Source organism: Ambystoma mexicanum, chromosome 5p, assembly GCF_040938575.1.
Source record: "Ambystoma mexicanum isolate Mex_15411 chromosome 5p, UKY_AmexF1_1, whole genome shotgun sequence".
NCBI classification, from domain to species: Eukaryota; Metazoa; Chordata; class Amphibia; order Caudata; family Ambystomatidae; genus Ambystoma; species Ambystoma mexicanum.
Window position 1 is genome coordinate 1015280924 of NC_090930.1, and position 17625 is coordinate 1015298548.

Here is a 17625-nt window from a genome sequence, read left to right on the forward strand (position 1 = left end):
TCTACGTTGTGTGTCACATGTCTGCCTGATGTGTTTGTTGTCGGTGTGTGTGTGTGTGTTGTGTGCTTCTGACATGTGTAGTGACCTTTTTTCTCTCTATTTTTCAGGTGATGACACAATGGCACCATAACGAGGCTGAGCCTCGCTAACCGCGGCAATATCTGAATTGTACATCCGCCGGCAGGCGGATACGCCGGCGCATCCGAAGGCCATACAAAGGCCCTGTTTTGCGCCCTGTTCGGCGCTTCGGAGGCGCGACGCGCCCTACCCCCTTGTCCCTCCCTCCCGAAGATATCCTGCAAGGAACCCTGCCTTCTGCAAGGACGGACCCACACAACCACGGTAAGCCCGAGGGCTCTTTTCCGGCACCTCTAGCTGGAACCCAGAAAACTGCACGCTTTAGACTTATTTGGCACTCTCTAACAAAGGCCCCTATGCAACCCCTGTTGTACTTCGGTAGTTGGGCTGTTTAACCCCTTCCCTCTACCTTGCAGCTCTATTGCACAAGGTTAACCTGACATCAGACCTCACCTGATTTGTGACTCAATTCGTGTTGTGCCTTATGGTCGCCAATAGACTACAATTGACCTGTGCCTCAATCTGTGCTGTGCCCTATAGTTGCCATTAGACTTTACCTGATTTGTGCCTCAATTTGTGTTGTGCCTTATGGTCGCCAATAGACTACAATTGACCTGTGCCTCAATCTGTGCTGTGCCCTATGGTTGCCATTAGACTTTACCTGATTTGTGCCTCAATTTGCGTTGTGCCTTATGGTCGCCAATAGACTACAGTTAACCTTTGCCTTAATCTGTGCTGCTGCAGATAGTACTTCACCTGACTTGTGCCCCTGCCCTATGGTTGTCATTAGGTATAACACTGCCCTAGCCACTTTATATACTTCAATGTGCTTCTAGTCGCCCTGACACACTTAGGTGACACACTACCTAGCTAGCCTTCTACACTTACCTATTTTGCCACCGCTTTGCCCACATAGAACCTAGCCTGGTTCTCGCCTAGATCACCTAACTGCCAATATACAGGTCTCTTTACAGACTGCTCAGACCTCTCTGGCACCGAACCACCAGCTACACGCCCTTTCATGCAACCTAGTCCACGCCCTTAGTTTGAACCTGGACTTGCCCACCCTCTCATCCCTGTCCACTGCCAGAATGAAAATCACCCATTACCAATCTCTACACATTGCCCTGAGCCTCCTTACCACCATGGCATTTGCAACCGCGGACTCACACCCTGCTAAAGACAGAAACATGAGACTGAGGGCAAGACTGTCCTGTCTTCATGAACCATCTTCCTACCACAATCACAGAGGATATATCGATCTAGCAAACAAACGTTTGCAATACCCCAAACCTACCACCCCTCGCCCTGTTCCTATATCTACTAACCAGCCACCGTCACAAAGAGTTGCCCCCACTAAAAATAAACAACCCCCTCTCGACTCAACCAACTAGTACCTTATCAATAATTGGATCTCTCATTAATGCAAGATCCATGGTCGCCCATGCTACTGAGATCTCGGACACCCTAACTAATGAAAACTTAGACCTATTAGTCATAACCGAAACATGGCTCCATGACGCGGCTGGCCCTGCCATCATGCTAGCTATACCAGACGGCTACCAACTACTAAGAGTCGATAGACCTAACACTAAAGGTGGCGGCCTAGCCATCATTCATAAAGCTACCTTACCTATCAAACTAGCTACTACCCTGATATTCTCATCTTGTGAACTCCTTACTGCCAAATTGCACCTCTCTTGCAACCGGACTCTCACCTTGCATGTTATCTACAGACCTCCTGGACCATTGGGAACCTTTGAAGACGACATAACCAGTATCATAACCAACAACACTAAAGACCATGCTCAAATACTATTACTGGGAGACTTTAACCTGGGCTTTAATGACAGCAACGACAAACATGCCCTATCTGTCGCCTCACTCCTGAATGACTACGCCCTATCTCAAAAAGTCTCCTCTCCTACTCATGCCAAAGGTAGAACCCTAGACTGGGTTGCTGATCGGAACTATAACATCAGTATTACCAACATAATACCACAATCCTGGACTGACCACCACTTAATTGTATTCAATGCCTCACTAGACCTTATCCGGCCCAAACCTATACTCATGGCCCCGCCACTTCCCACCAGAAGTAAAAAAGACATCACATCAGAACAACTCCTACCCCACCTTCTCCCTACTCTCAATAACTTAGACAACATCACAGACCCTACGTTGCTTGTAGAAGCTTATAACAGCTCTATGATCAAGGCACTTGACTCGATTGCCCCTACCAAGCTGCGCAAAAGCAAACAACTCTGTCACCTTAACAACTGGTTCACGCCATACCTGAAAGACCTTAGAATCCAAAAAAGAAAGTTGCAGTCTATCTGGCAACACTCACCCACTGAGGAGAACAAAACCAAATTAGCCACCCTCGCCAAACAGTATAAAAAGGAAATCATAAGCACTAAAAGAAACACCTTCAATGACAGAATCTCCAAAGCCAAATCAGACACTAAGGAGCTATTTTCCATCCTCCGTGAAATGGAAACACCCATAACCCCACCTGACAACATTCCTAAAAACAAGCCCTGGTGCACTAATATACAAAATGCCCTGGCGGGTAAAATCAGCCTGCTCCAATCTAAAATTGCTAACAAAAAAGCTTCCTTGCTCCTGCCTTCAGAACCCATATTGCAACCTCAGCTCCTCCCAAACCAATCTAACACCCCTCACCCATTTAGCTTCAGAAAAATATCCATATTGGAGACAGAAAAAATCATACTATCTCTAAAACCCTCCAACTGTAAAGGTGACAACTGTCCGGCCCAAATTATAAAAGATGCAGCTCGAGACCTAGCACCCTTCATTTCGAAACTCATTAATGCATCCTTTAAGTCTAATCTAGTACCTAACAACCTCAAACAATCCTGGGTGCTTCCCTTGCTAAAAAAACAAACACTTGACCCTGCTATACCAACTAACTACAGACCCATCACTACTGTCCCTTTCTTACTTAAAATTATAGACAGAGTAGCATACCTGCAAATCCAGGACTACTTAGAAACTAACAATTTACTAGGATCACGGCAATCTGGCTTCCGTCCCCTTCATGGCACTGAAACAGCCTTGATTGACCTCAAGACCCAAATTGACGAGTTGAAGGACAATGGTAAAACAGCGATGCTACTCTTCCTTGACCTATCTGCGGCCTTCGACTTGGTAGATCATGCAGTCTTATGCAATCACCTAAGCTCAGCCGCTCATTTCTCAAGTGATGCCATAACCTGGGTACAATCCTTCCTTGCAAACCGGACAATGAGAGTCTTCTCCCCCTCAGCAGCCGCTGATCCCATACAAGTTTCATGCGGTGTCCCCCAAGGATCATGTGTTTCTCCGACGATGTATAACATCTTTACTAAGCCCCTGTTTGATAAGCTGGACAGACTGGGTGTTGTCTACACTAATTACGCAGATGACACTCAGATTCTAATCCCCCTTTCGGGTAACTTCTTGGAAGACACGGACTTAGTAAATAAGATATATCTCCTCATTCAGGCTTGGATGGCATCCCATGGCCTCTGCCTGAACGACGACAAGACTGAGCTACTGATCATTGGCTCAGCGTTGGCTATCAAAAAACTTGACCCTAACTATGCCTCATTTAACATCGACAATAACGTCATCAAAGTGATGCCTGCAGTCAAAACCCTCGGGGTTTATCTTGACTCAACGCTCACCTTCAAAAAACAAACAAACTCTCTAGCATCCTCCACGGCATATACTTGCAAATTGATCCGAGCATGTAGACCTTTTCTAACTGAGACTAGCTGCATCACATTAGCCAATGCTCTCATCATATCCAAGCTGGATTACTGCAATGCCCTCTATGCAGGCTCTAACAAGTATATCCTTGACAAACTACAAACTCTCCAAAATAACGCTATCAGAGTAGCTTTAAATATTCCTAACAGAGCCCACATCTCCACCTTTAGGAAAAATATCCATTGGCTAAAAATCAAAGACAGGATCACCCTCAAAATACTCTCCCTCACCTCCAAATGTCTTAACAACATTGCCCCCCCTTATCTGGCCAATAGAATCCACAGGAGAACCTCAAACCGTCCCACTAGACTGACCAACGCCTTCACCTTAGTAATGCCTAGATACAAAAAGAGTACAGCCGGCGGCTCTAGTTTCCCAATCATAGCTGCGCAAACTTGGAACAAACTCCCTTTGGATCTCAGAATGGACCAACCTTACTCTAGTTTCAGGCGAAAAGTCCTCACTTGGATCCATGCCAATGACACTTAGCTTGACCTTCCCATCCCACATAGACACTAGACGCCTGCAACCAGCTGAATGACATCCGATCAACTAGACTGAACCGTAGTTCCGCATTTTTTCTTCTATTCCTTCTGCTTTCCTTCTATACTTACCTTTGATCCATCGTGAACTGTATAAACTGCACTTTTCTTGACTTAACTGCGAACTGCATAAATTGTATTTCTCCTGTAACTAAGTTCTTAAGTAATCTTGTACTGTTTGCGCCCAGCTACCCCTTCGGGTTTGGTTCTGCGCTATACCAAATAAACAAACAAACAAACAAACAAACAAATGGAGGCAGCGGATGGTGTTGTCATGCCAGATGTCAGTAGCGCTCTTGCCCTCGTAGTGTAGCCGAGGAATTCTTCTCGCCAATCTACCGAACTAGTCAGTACAATGAACAACCAGAACAGTTGATTGGCGGAAAGATGGAATACCAACGAAGAATCCAGAACCCGATGGAACAGGATACTGGAACGGGATGTCTTCTCAAGGTGTACAGGCAAGACCCCCAGACAGCTGCACTAAGAGCAATAATCACATAGATGCGATTTTATGCCAAATAAATGCAGACATCAGAATAGAAATCAACCCCTAACCCGACGGCACGAGGACGCCTAAAGGTACAATAAAGGCAGTCTCTAGTCCGTGTACCAAAGGTGCAGAGTTCCAATGCAGGAGAAAAATGGGTAAAGATGGGTAAGCGGGAGACAGTACACATCAGTAGCAGGGCAGGTCCGTGGACGATCCTAGCAGGGCAGGACCGAGGACGATCCGAGGTCGAAGAGCAGGGCTGGCAGCAAAAGTACAAAGGAGTAAGCAAAGCAGGTCCGTGGACGATCCGAGGTCGAAGAGCAGGGCTGGCAGCAAAAGTACAAAGGAGTAAGCAAAGCAGGTCCGTGGACGATCCGAGGTCGAAGAGCAGGGCTGGCAGCAAAAGTACAAAGGAGTAAGCAATGCAAGTCCGTGGACGTTCCGAGGTCGAGAAGCAGGAAGACAAGGCAAGGGGGGACAAGAAGCTGGATACGAGAGAAAGCAAGCCGCTAGAATACAAGATTCAGAAGCGCCGGCAAAACGCACAGGCGTGACTTAAATAATAGTCACATGATCACTATACGTCATTCAACGTGTAGGGGGAAAAGTGACAGACGTGAGAGGACGCCATCGCCTCCATGCCAACTTCCAAGATCCCGGCAGACGAGGTCTTAAAGGGACCGTAACCACCGCTCGTCGGCAAATACGAGAACCACAAGTATTAGGTCTCGTGGAAGCCGGATAACTACGGCGTCCCAACACTGATGATCTCTGCCGATACTTGACAGTTTCCTTCCCCAAAGAGGCCCCCACACGCCGAGATCTCCAAAAACGGGACAACAAAACCGGGGCATGTATGTTTTCACATGGCTCCCAGGTGCGATCCTCCGGACCATAACCCTTCCAGTCAACATAGTAGAGTCTTTTACCGTTCCAAACCTTGGTGTCCAAGATGGCTGATACCTCATATTCCACAGCACCCCGAACCCTGACAGGCGGAGGATGGGAGGGAAGACGGGTATCAAGACGGCATGGTTTGATCAAAGACACGTGGAATACTGGGTGAAGTTTCCACGAATGGGGGAGAACCAGACGCACCACTGCCGGGTTAATGACATGCGATATAACATATGGCCCAACAAATCGTGGGAGCAACTTCCTCTGACCAGGCAGGTGTAAATTGCGAGTGGATAACCAGACGTTCATGCCTGGGAGATACACCGGAGCAGGGGTACGATGCCGGTCTGCATAAAACTTGGTCCTGTTCTGAGCCTCCAACAATTGTCTCTTAACCTGGACATGGGTGCCGGAAATGTCCCTAACACAGGCAAGGGCAGCAGGATTGTGAGCCGGCAGTTCAGGGGCGAGAGGCAAGGAACGTGGATGTTGTCCATACAGGGCAAAGAAAGGAGAAACCTGTGTAGCAGTGTGGAGCGAATTATTGTAGGCAAATTCGGCCATAGACAGTACCGAAAGCCAATCGTCCTGACGCTGAAAGATGAGACACCTTATATACTGTTCCATAGTGGCATTCAGACGTTCGGTCTGCCCATCCGTCTGAGGATGATAAGCACTTGAAAATCGAGCTTCAATACCTAAAGCAGCCGACACGGCTCTCCAAAAGCGTGAAGTAAATTGAGGACCGCGGTCGGAGATGATTATAGAAGGAAGACCGAACAACCTAAACACGTTCCGCAGAAAGAGATCCGCCAGTTTAGGAGCAGTAGGGATCCCTTGACAAGGTACGAATAGTGCCATTTTGGTGAAATAGTCGATGACCACCCAAATAGTATCAAAACCGTCCACCATAGGTAGTTCCACAACGAAATCCATGGAAATGGAGGACCAAGGATGATCTGGAAGAGGCATAGGTTGGAGCAAACCCACGGGTTTGCCATGTGATGTCTTACACTGAGCACAAACCGAACAGGTATTTATGTAATCAGTAACATCCTGCAATAAAGACGGCCACCAACACCATCTTTTCAGTAGATCAACCGTCTTCCTAATACCTGGATGAGCAGCCAGAGATGAGTCATGACACCATTGTATAGCAGTACGTCGCGTCTCTAGAGAAGGCAGGAATATCTTACCCTGGTTATAGGGTAATGAATTTATGATCTCCAGTCTGTATTTGGTTACTTCTGGCGGATCGTTTCGAAGCCATTCCTGTATAAAGGACTTAAGTGACGGACGTAAAGAGCAACCACAAACCACCTGAGTGGGTAACAGAGGTACACCAGTGTCGTGAGAGGATTTGGCGGGTCCATGTAGACGAGAGAGAGCATCCGCTTTAGAATTCTGAGAACCAGGACGATAGGAAATAGTGAAATCAAACATTGAAAAGAATTCATGCCAACGGGCATGTCGTGCAGTGGTGCATTTCACTGAATGAAGGGCCAAGAGATTCCTATGATCCGTGAACACCTGAACAGGCACTTGAGAACCCAACAAATGATGCCTCCAAACCAAGAATGCGTCCCTGATAGCCAACAATTCGCGCTCCGTGATAGTATAATTCCTTTCATAAGGCGTTAACTTTCTGGAATGAAAGGCTACTGGATGTAAACCTGCATCATCTGGGCAATGTTGGGACAGGATAGCCCCCAAGGCCACATCCGAAGCATCAGCCTCGACTATGAATGGTTGGGTTGGGTCCGGATGCTGGAGCACAGGTGCTGAGGTGAAGGCGGACTTCAGAGAGTCAAACGCCTGTTGAGCCTCCCCATTCCAATGGAAAGATCTCTTGGAGCTAGTCAGAGCCGTAAGGGGACAGACAATGGCTGAAAAGTCTTGAACGAAACGTCGATAAAAGTTCGCAAAACCTAAAAAGGATTGCAACGCCTTCAGATTGTTGGGAACCGGCCAATCCAGAATAGCAGAGACTTTAGATCTGCTCATTTTGACTCCTTTGTTGGTGATGTTAAAGCCAAGGAACTCGACCTCTTGTACGTGGAAGAGACACTTTTCCAGTTTGGCATATAAATGATTGTCCCGCAGACGTTGTAAGACTCTACTGACCTGAACAACATGGGTTTCATGGTTGGGGGAGTAAATCAGAATGTCATCTAGATAAACGATCAGAAATTGATCCAACATATCATGAAAGACTTCATTTATGAAGAACTGGAAAGTGGCGGGGGCGTTACTTAGCCCGAAGGGCATTACAGTGTATTCGTATAGACCGTATTTAGTTTTGAAGGCGGTCTTCCATTCATCCCCTTCACGTATGCGTACAAGGTTGTACGCCCCACGTAAGTCTAACTTGGAAAAGACCTTGGCCGAGCCGAGCTGATCAAGCAAGACTGATATCAGAGGAATCGGGTATTGGTTTCTGACCGTAACAGCATTCAAGGCCCGATAGTCGATACAGGGGCGAAGGTCCCCCTCCTTCTTTGGAACAAAAAACAGAGGGGAAGCTGCCGGAGAACGCGAAGGCCGAATGAAGCCGGATTTTAAAGATTTATCGATGTATTCCTTAAGGATGACATCCTCCTTGGGTATTAACGAATAAATCCTGCCAGATGGTATCTTGGCCCCAGGAATCATTTCTATAGGACAATCAAAAGGCCTGTGGGGTGGAAGGATTTCTGCCCCACTTGCGTCAAAGACATCCCGATATTCTCGATACTCTGAGGGCAATTGAGTGTTAAGAACAGCTCCTATCGTGGAGGCGGAATCCATGAGAGCATGGCTTGGGCTAGAGGTTTTCTGAACTGATGTCAAACAGAACTGGTCACAATGTTCTGAGAGGAAGTTCACTTCCCCCGACTGCCAATCCACCACGGGGTTGTGTAGTCTCAACCAAGGAAGTCCCAGGATAACTTTAAGCTGTGGGGCGGCAATCAGGTCAAAGGTGATCTCTTCAGTATGCCCACATTCCGTCCTCATGACCAAAGTAGCAGTACGCTCAGTCACTAGACCAGAAACCAGGGTTGAGCCATCGACCGCATTCACGACCTCGGGGCAGTCTTTGGAAACAATCTGTATACCCAGCTCTCGAGCATAATCACCATCAATATAATTCCCCGTGGCACCTGAATCCAAAACAACTGGAATCACCCGTCTACCGAGGGAGATGGAATTAAGAGTGACGGATAAACAATAAGGTGTAGACATGAGGGGGTTGCTGTAGGAACCACCCGGCAACTGAACCCCTTCTATTGCCGGGCTTTCGCGTTTCCCTGTTTCTTAGCAGGTTTCTTAGTACATGATCGTAGTAAATGATCTGATGACCCACAATAGAAACAAAGGCCGTTCTTTTTCCTGTGTTCCCTTGTTTCTGCTGACAACGGTCCCCGCAATGCTCCGATTTGCATTGGTTCTGAGGACCCGGTGGCAGGATTTGACGTGGCGGTCGTAAGAGGAGGAAGCGGTCTCCGTTCCCCCCTTCTCTCTGCTTGCCTAGAGTCAATTTGAAGTACCAAATCAACCAACTCAGAGAATGCTGTAGGGATTACCGGTACCGTAGATAGAGTATCTTTAAGGGAATCAGACAACCCTTTGTAAAATAAGGATGACTTCTTCTCTTCTGGCCAGTTAGTTTCGGCAACCAATTGATTAAACTTGGCTAAGTAAGCCAACAGGGTAGAAGTTCCCTGCTGTAAGGCCAATAACTGTAAGTCGGTGGCTTGCGTAGCATAGCGCGTATCAAAAACCCGACTCATAGCCTCAATCAAAGCGTCACAATTGTACAAGAGGTGACTGCCCTCTTCCAATAGTGGATTGGCCCATGCTGCTGCCGTACCACCCAAGTGTGACAATAAGAAGGCTGCTTTAGTGGTTGGATCTGGAAACGAATCTGGCCTACATAGAAAGTGCAACCTACACTGGTTAAGGAAGGTTCGATAGGCCTTAGGGTCACCTAGAAACCGCTCTGGTGGAGCCAAGGGAAACTGAGCAGTCATGTACACTGGCCCCGTGTCAGGACGGGCGGGAGATAGCCCAGAACCCGAAGCCACAGCGGGCGAAGGCGCCCCAGCACCGGTGGGCTGAAAACCAACCTGTAGCTCATCAATGAGTCTTTCGGTGGCAGCATGGGCATGAGCCATTTCACTGCGTAAATCCGCCACCAATTGCATGATGGCCGACAAAGACTCGTTGGCATCCATTTATATAGTAGGCTTCTGAATATGTCAGTAGCGCTCTTGCCCTCGTAGTGTAGCCGAGGAATTCTTCTCGCCAATCTACCGAACTAGTCAGTACAATGAACAACCAGAACAGTTGATTGGCGGAAAGATGGAATACCAACGAAGAATCCAGAACCCGATGGAACAGGATACTGGAACGGGATGTCTTCTCAAGGTGTACAGGCAAGACCCCCAGACAGCTGCACTAAGAGCAATAATCACATAGATGCGATTTTATGCCAAATAAATGCAGACATCAGAATAGAAATCAACCCCTAACCCGACGGCACGAGGACGCCTAAAGGTACAATAAAGGCAGTCTCTAGTCCGTGTACCAAAGGTGCAGAGTTCCAATGCAGGAGAAAAATGGGTAAAGATGGGTAAGCGGGAGACAGTACACATCAGTAGCAGGGCAGGTCCGTGGACGATCCTAGCAGGGCAGGACCGAGGACGATCCGAGGTCGAAGAGAAGGGCTGGCAGCAAAAGTACAAAGGAGTAAGCAAAGCAGGTCCGTGGACGATCCGAGGTCGAAGAGCAGGGCTGGCAGCAAAAGTACAAAGGAGTAAGCAAAGCAGGTCCGTGGACGATCCGAGGTCGAAGAGCAGGGCTGGCAGCAAAAGTACAAAGGAGTAAGCAATGCAGGTCCGTGGACGTTCCGAGGTCGAGAAGCAGGAAGACAAGGCAAGGGGGGACAAGAAGCTGGATACGAGAGAAAGCAAGCCGCTAGAATACAAGATTCAGAAGCGCCGGCAAAACGCACAGGCGTGGCTTAAATAATAGTCACATGATCACTATACGTCATTCAACGTGTTGGGGGAAAAGTGACAGACGTGAGAGGACGCCATTGTCTCCATGCCAACTTCCAAGATCCCGGCAGACGAGGTCTTAAAGGGACCGTAACCACCGTTCGTCGGCAAATACGAGAACCACAAGTATTAGGTCTCGTGGAAGCCGGATAACTACGGCGTCCCAACACTGATGATCTCTGCCGATACTTGACACCAGACACAGGGTTGTTACCACTACATCAACCCGGCACAAGTGGGGGTCGTGGGGTGGTAGGCCACGAAAACCCCCAAGTGCTATAGTCCATCTTGTCTCTGGCTGCCTATGAGTCCAGCCCTGATGACGACTCTGACGTCCATGTCGAGTTGGATGAGCATCAAGTCCATGTGTCAGGGGTGAGTGATTCTGATGTGGACACTCCTCTGTCCGCGACACCTGCACTGAGGGATCAGACAGTCTTGGTTCCTCTGCCCGTGGTGGATCGGGACGCAGGGTCACCCTCCACACCAGTCACTGATGTGCCTGGGACATCACGTCGACGGGGGCATGTAGTCGTGCAGCCACGGGCGGTGCCAACACAGCGAGGACACCCAGTCCTTGGGTCCCGCAGGGGTCAAGGCCAGCAACGCGGTTGCCGCGCGCAACCACAGTATACTGAGTGGGAGCAAGACATGACTGCCAATTCAGAACGGCAGGGGGCAGCAATGGAGAACATCGCTGAGAGCATGGAGCGTGTGGCCCAATCTGTGCTCCCCCCTGCTAGGCAGGTGCTTCTCCAGCAGCAGGCAGCACGGTCCATGGCCCGCTCGCTCAGGCTGGGCATGGCGGCCTCAGACAGGGCACGCCAGGCTGAAATGTCGTCTCTGCGTAAAGCAATTGTTGCTCACGCAGAGGCGCACATGGATGCCCTGAGGGAGGAGTATGCTTCCCTCAAATCCACTCTGGGTGTCCTTATGATGTCCCAGAGGCAGCGGGCAGAGGAGAGGTTTGCACAGCTTGAGCGTACCATCTCGGCTGAGCTACAGGCTTGCCGGGAGGTGCAGCGGTTGTCCAGCCAGGCCTTGCAGGAGGAACTCCATGTTACACGTGCTACCTTGCAAGAGGAAGCACGTGTATCACGTGAGGTTCTGCATGCAGACCTACATCACATCGCCACACAGAACCAGGCTCACCGGTCCGGCAGACTTGCTGCCGTCGAGGGGCAAGCTGCGGCTAGGCGTGGCCAGGCTACTGTGCCATGTCCTCCTTTCCAGGATGAGCCAGACTCGGAAGACCATCTATCTCCCACATAGGTCGGGCTGTGCAGGCGTTGAGCCCATGGAGGTTTTTTTTTTGGCTCAGCATCATCGCATGTGGGTGTTGAGCAGCACCCTGTACCTCCCCCTCCTGGGTGCCTCCCCTCCCCCCCGGGTCGTATGTGGCCCTTTTTGATTTTTCTTTTAGTTTAGTTAGTTAAGTTTCTGTTTGATAGTTAGTTTAATTAGGTAATGTAGGTTTTTCATAGTTAGTGTAATTAGTTAATATAGTTTAAAATTGCTTGTCTATTGTGCTTTCATGTGACGGTGCAGTGCTTTGTGGCTTTTGAAAGCATCCACTGTCTGTTCCAGCTGGGCCCTTCAGGCTTGTCTTGTGTATGTGTTTGCTGCTTGGAGTCCTTGACTCACATATGCCACTCCTGCCTACCTTATCCATGGGCTCTCAAGGATGGTTCGGTGTGACAGCCTATTACACAAGGGCTTTGGACTGTCATATCTGTGGCATGTCTGGTGCTGTGTAACTTGTGTTAACACCCCTAGTGGGGATGATTGCGGTGTTATTGACCACTGTTCGGCTTTTGCTAGATGGGGTGTTTCATGATTAATGTGTACATTCATTGCTATGCATTGTGTAGTATGTTTCTTATCTTTACTGTAGACGTGCTTGTTGCAATTCATGCCGTTGGATGTGAAAGACAGACTTATGGTGTGATTTCTAATGTACGTCTCTGACATGGTCCAGTAATGAGATGCCTGAAGAGACACACACAGATGACTTTAAAGCATTAATAATGTGTTTCATGCCCTTTCTGCAGGGGATGAGCCTCCAGACCACCTTTGCCAGCAGTCATGGCCCATTGGACGTCTGGATTCTGGACACGTTTGTTGGTGCCCACATGCACATGTGTGCGCAAGCAGAGGCACAGGGATTGCAGACATACATCCTAGAACTGCTGACGTGTTCCAAGGAACTCCAGGCAAGGTGAGCAGCACAGGGGGGCCACAACACAGCAAAGCTTCCACCAGGCCAGTTGCACATGCAGGCTTAGTAGCAGCACTGAGGGTGACCTTGGACGAATATTGGTGTTGAAGCACACAATACAGCTCAGATGTGTTGGTGGACTGATGGCTGTTGATTGTAAGGTTGTCTGGGGCACCTGCAGGGGCAGTGGCACATACCCTCCGGTACACCAAGGTCCATTGAGGCACTTGTATCACCCATGTAGCCTTCCGAGACATGGAAAGGAGCAGCTCACAGGGACATACAGCAAGGGACATACTCGGGTGCATTGCATTTCATTTCCATGTACATTTTGAAACATGCACTGCCTACTTTGTTTCGGTCATGGTGGAACACGACTTGTTCTGAAGTCATGCCTTGCTATATGGGTCTGTCTGCTTACCCAGGGAACATTGCATGTTGTGTGAATTGTGACACATTGGTGTTCCATTTGCCACGCACCCACCGGCGGCTGACTTACTGCATTGACTGTGTATGACCCATCACAGGGGTAATGTTACATATGGGTACAAAGCATCCACACCAGATTGTCTGTTTGTAGAGTAGTTTGTTGCTATGGGGCATATTTGGTGGTGTGTTTTTGTGTTATGGGCACGCACAGATTATTAACTGTGGCTCTCTTTGCAGCATTGAAGTGCTCCTGTAACCGGACCTGAGAGTGCGCAGGCAGGAGGCCAGCACTCAAAACCAGAGCTAAGTGTCTTGTTGTTTTTCTTTCAAACTGCTCTGCATAGGCTTGCTGGGGGGTGCACTAATGCATGGATGAATGTGTAAATGAATTTGGTATGTTTTTTTTCCCCTAATAACCCGGAGTCCTATCCAATTCTAAACCCTGTACCCTCTACCCGGTGTTCCTGCTTCCCGTACCTATCCAACCAACGTTCCCTAACCCTCTTTCCCCGCTGGGGTTGCGGATGCCTGTGTAAGCCCCAAGCTTGCAGGCGCCGAAACCCTAGAGGGGGTGGTTGGTTCGTGCCACTCCTAAGCCTGGACTTGTGAAGGCCCTGACAATGATGTACAAGTTTGTTCGGATTGTGTATGTGTTCATGCAGGTAGTACATTTTCGTGCATTCCCTACTTTCACGTGTCATTCCTCCTCCCCTCTCCTGCCACTCATTCCAGTTATCCAGTGTGCCAACGCCTGTCCCGACTGCATATCCCTGACCCTCCTTCCCCACCAGGGTCTCAGAGGCCTGTGTGAGTTTGACCTTGCAGGCACCCTGGCCACGGTGGGGGTGGTTGGTTCGTGGTACTCCTGTGCCTGTACACGGGATCTGTGACAGTACACATCCGTTTCTGGTGCATCATTCTATGTTATGTACCACACATGGTTCACATCCTGTTGTGACATTGTTTTACTGTGCTACCTTGGTTGTTACATCATTGTGGTAGTACTTGGCCTTTGTGAGGTACTGCTACTTCACGTCATCTACTGGAGGCTGTTCTGGTTTGTTTTTCTGCCTTGGATTTTGTGTTTTTGCAAATGAAGGTGGACTCTGAGGGTGCAGGCACCTTTTTACACACAAGGTGGGAGATGGTGACGAAGGGGAAGGGCGATCCTGTGGCCAGGCGAAATTGAGGGTTGAAGTCTCCATGACCCAGGTGCAGTTGTTCAGTGGGTCATTGTGATTTGTGAGGGAGGGGGGGTGTTTTGTTGTTGATAGTTGCCTTGCCCTGCAGTGTGATGGGAACACTGACATTGTAATTGTGGTATGTACATGTTGTGTTCTGCTGATCAATGCCTGTTCATGTGTTGTGTTTACCTTTCAGGTGTGAGGGGATAGTTGTGGTTTGACATGCTGGGGTGTACACATGTTGAATGTTCACATGTGATGTGTAGAGGACACTGATGGTCACTTGATTGCACATGCATATGTTGAGTGCATGTCCTTACTGACCCACACACTCGCACTATGATGCACTACATGTACAACCACCCTTGTATGTCCACGTGTACACTCTTTTTGCCTTATGGTGCCCACTGTGTCCCTGCAGCACATGTTCTGTGACCAATTATGGATCCTGTACATGCCTAATTTGCTTTTTGATGTGGTTTGTCACTTAGATGTGATGCTCAGGGTGTGCATCACACACAATAGCTGTTCACTGTGCTGTGCGCTGAGCAGTGTGTTGCAGGAGTTGGACACAGCACACAGAAGCTGCAGTGTTGATTTTGCAATGCACAATGTGCATGTAGACAGGCATTCATTGTTATGTTACGGCTACAACTTTTGTAATGCATTTGGGAATGACTTATTTTGGGTGGGAGGTTGTTGGTCAGTCATTTCATCTGATTCCATGTCAGGCATCATTGTCTGATGCCAATGTACATTTTTCACATGGCAATGTGTACCTTATTGGTACTGTGTTGGTGTATGGCTATTGCTTGCCATGTCATGTTGTGGTTTGGGAGGGTTTGAGTGACATTACAGTGATGGTCATGGCCTGTTTTGCAGTTGTGTGTGATTCACACCTTGCATGTCAGGGTCAGCCGCTTCTCGAAGCAACGAGCTGGGGTTTGATCTCTCTCCGCGGCAGGGGCCTTCCTCTGGAACAGCCTTCCTGCCTCCCTGGAACTTGAGGAGAACCATCTCCGGTTCCGGAAGCACCTCAAAACCTTCCTCTTTGCTTCTGCTTTCTCTCTCCCTCTCCCTTGCTAAATTCTTCACTGAAACGGCACTGAATCGGCAACTGGGCCACTCTCACCAACCTCGGTCCCTGGCCCAACCACTCTCCACTTGTACTGCCTCCCTGGCAACCCCTGCACTGCGGGACTGTCTCTCTATCCCTACAGCCCCCCCTTCCCAGCACTTGTCTGCACTTACCTTTGCCGTTGCCACGAGCTGGCCTATTTATTTGTTTTTTATTCTACTTACCCTGTACTGCACTCCCCCCCTCTCCCCTTCCCCTTGCACATTTCCCTTCCCCCTACTCCTGCACTTGCGCAATCTAAATGACACCTGGCCTAGTAGGATCGTTGTCTGTCTTCCCTTGTTCCACCCTCCCTGCCTCGTTGCACATATCATGTCATGTCATATGTCATATGTGTGCCTTTTGGTCACACAGGATAGTTTGTGTTTAAGTAGCTAGGGATGCAGACAATCTGGCACTTCCATGGCAACCATCTCAGGGTGGTAAGGTTGTGACAGTTGACTGTCTCTTTGTCATCATCGATTGTCACCTGGTATGTGCCAGGCCTGTGTGCACTCCGCAGGGGTGGGAGTTTAGGGGAAAAATGTGGCCACAAGCTGGGTCTGGGCTTCCTCGCCACGTGCCCTGTCCCCTCCCATGGGCAGCGCCTGTGCCTGTGGTTGGGGATGTGGGGGCACCACCATGTCCACCGGTACGCCCTGCCATGTTGCAACATTGTGCAGGACACATGCTGCCACAATGATCCTGCACACTACTGGGGGTGCATAGAGTAGCTGCCCGCCAGAGCGGTCAAGGGAGCGGAAACTCCGAATGTGTGCTCCACTATGGCCCTGGTTGCAATATGGGCAGCGTTGTATCTTACCTGGGGTGGTGTGGTGGGGTTCCGGATTGGCGTGATCATGTGGTTGCTCAGAGGGTAGGCACTGTCCCCTGGGGAGGTGTAAATGGTTGTGATTATTGTGGTTTGTGTATTTGTGTGCATGTGTGACATGCATGCATGTGCAAGGGCATTTGTACTCACCTAGGAGCCATGTGTCGCCATGCTGCCCAGCTTCCAGGGCCCGGCTCAGGGCGGACATTCTGTATATGAAACTGTCATGGGTGGAGCCAGGCTAGTTAGCATAGACAGAGGTGATGATTCCCTTTGCATCGCATACCACCTGTACATTGATGGAATGCTAAGTGCTTGCGGTTTCGGTAGATGTGCTCAGTGGCCCTAAGTAGACGTAGGGCCACATGGGTGCAATCTATGGCACTGAGCACTTTGGGGAAGTGTGCCACCCTGTAAAAATCCAAGACAACGGCCTGCCTTTCTGCGGGTGTTCTGGGCATGTATATGTGCCTGCGGACTGAGGGGCGCGCTGTCATGATTGCCAGTACCTGGTGTAGGCAGCGTGACTGCGTGGCCTGTGAGACCCCCCCACTATGGCAGTAGTCCGCTGAAATGACCCTGTTGCCAAGAAATGCAGGACATTGAGCACCTTCTCCAAGGGGCTCAATGCTTGGGAGCAAAGGGTGGGGGATGTAAGGTCATCTTCCCACTCCCTGACCAGGTCTAGGATGATATGGGGTGGAAACCTATACCTGCCGTACACCTGGTCAACAGGCATCCCAAAAAGGCTTGTCCGTGGATCGAAAATGCATGCCCTTTCTATTCCCCTCCTCCTGCAGTGCCCCACGATCAGTGCTGCGACAAATGGGGCATTTATTGTAGCTGTATATACGTGTTTGTTGTTTGCGCGCACTTTTATACTGTGCGCGGGGACGCTTCCGCCTGCCTTTGTGTGGCGGACGCGTTGACGCTTGTGTGCGTCTTTTGCCGTGCGCGGGTTTCCCGTATTCGAATCCATGAATACGGGTTGTTCGCATGCATGTGGGCGTTCCGTGTAGTTC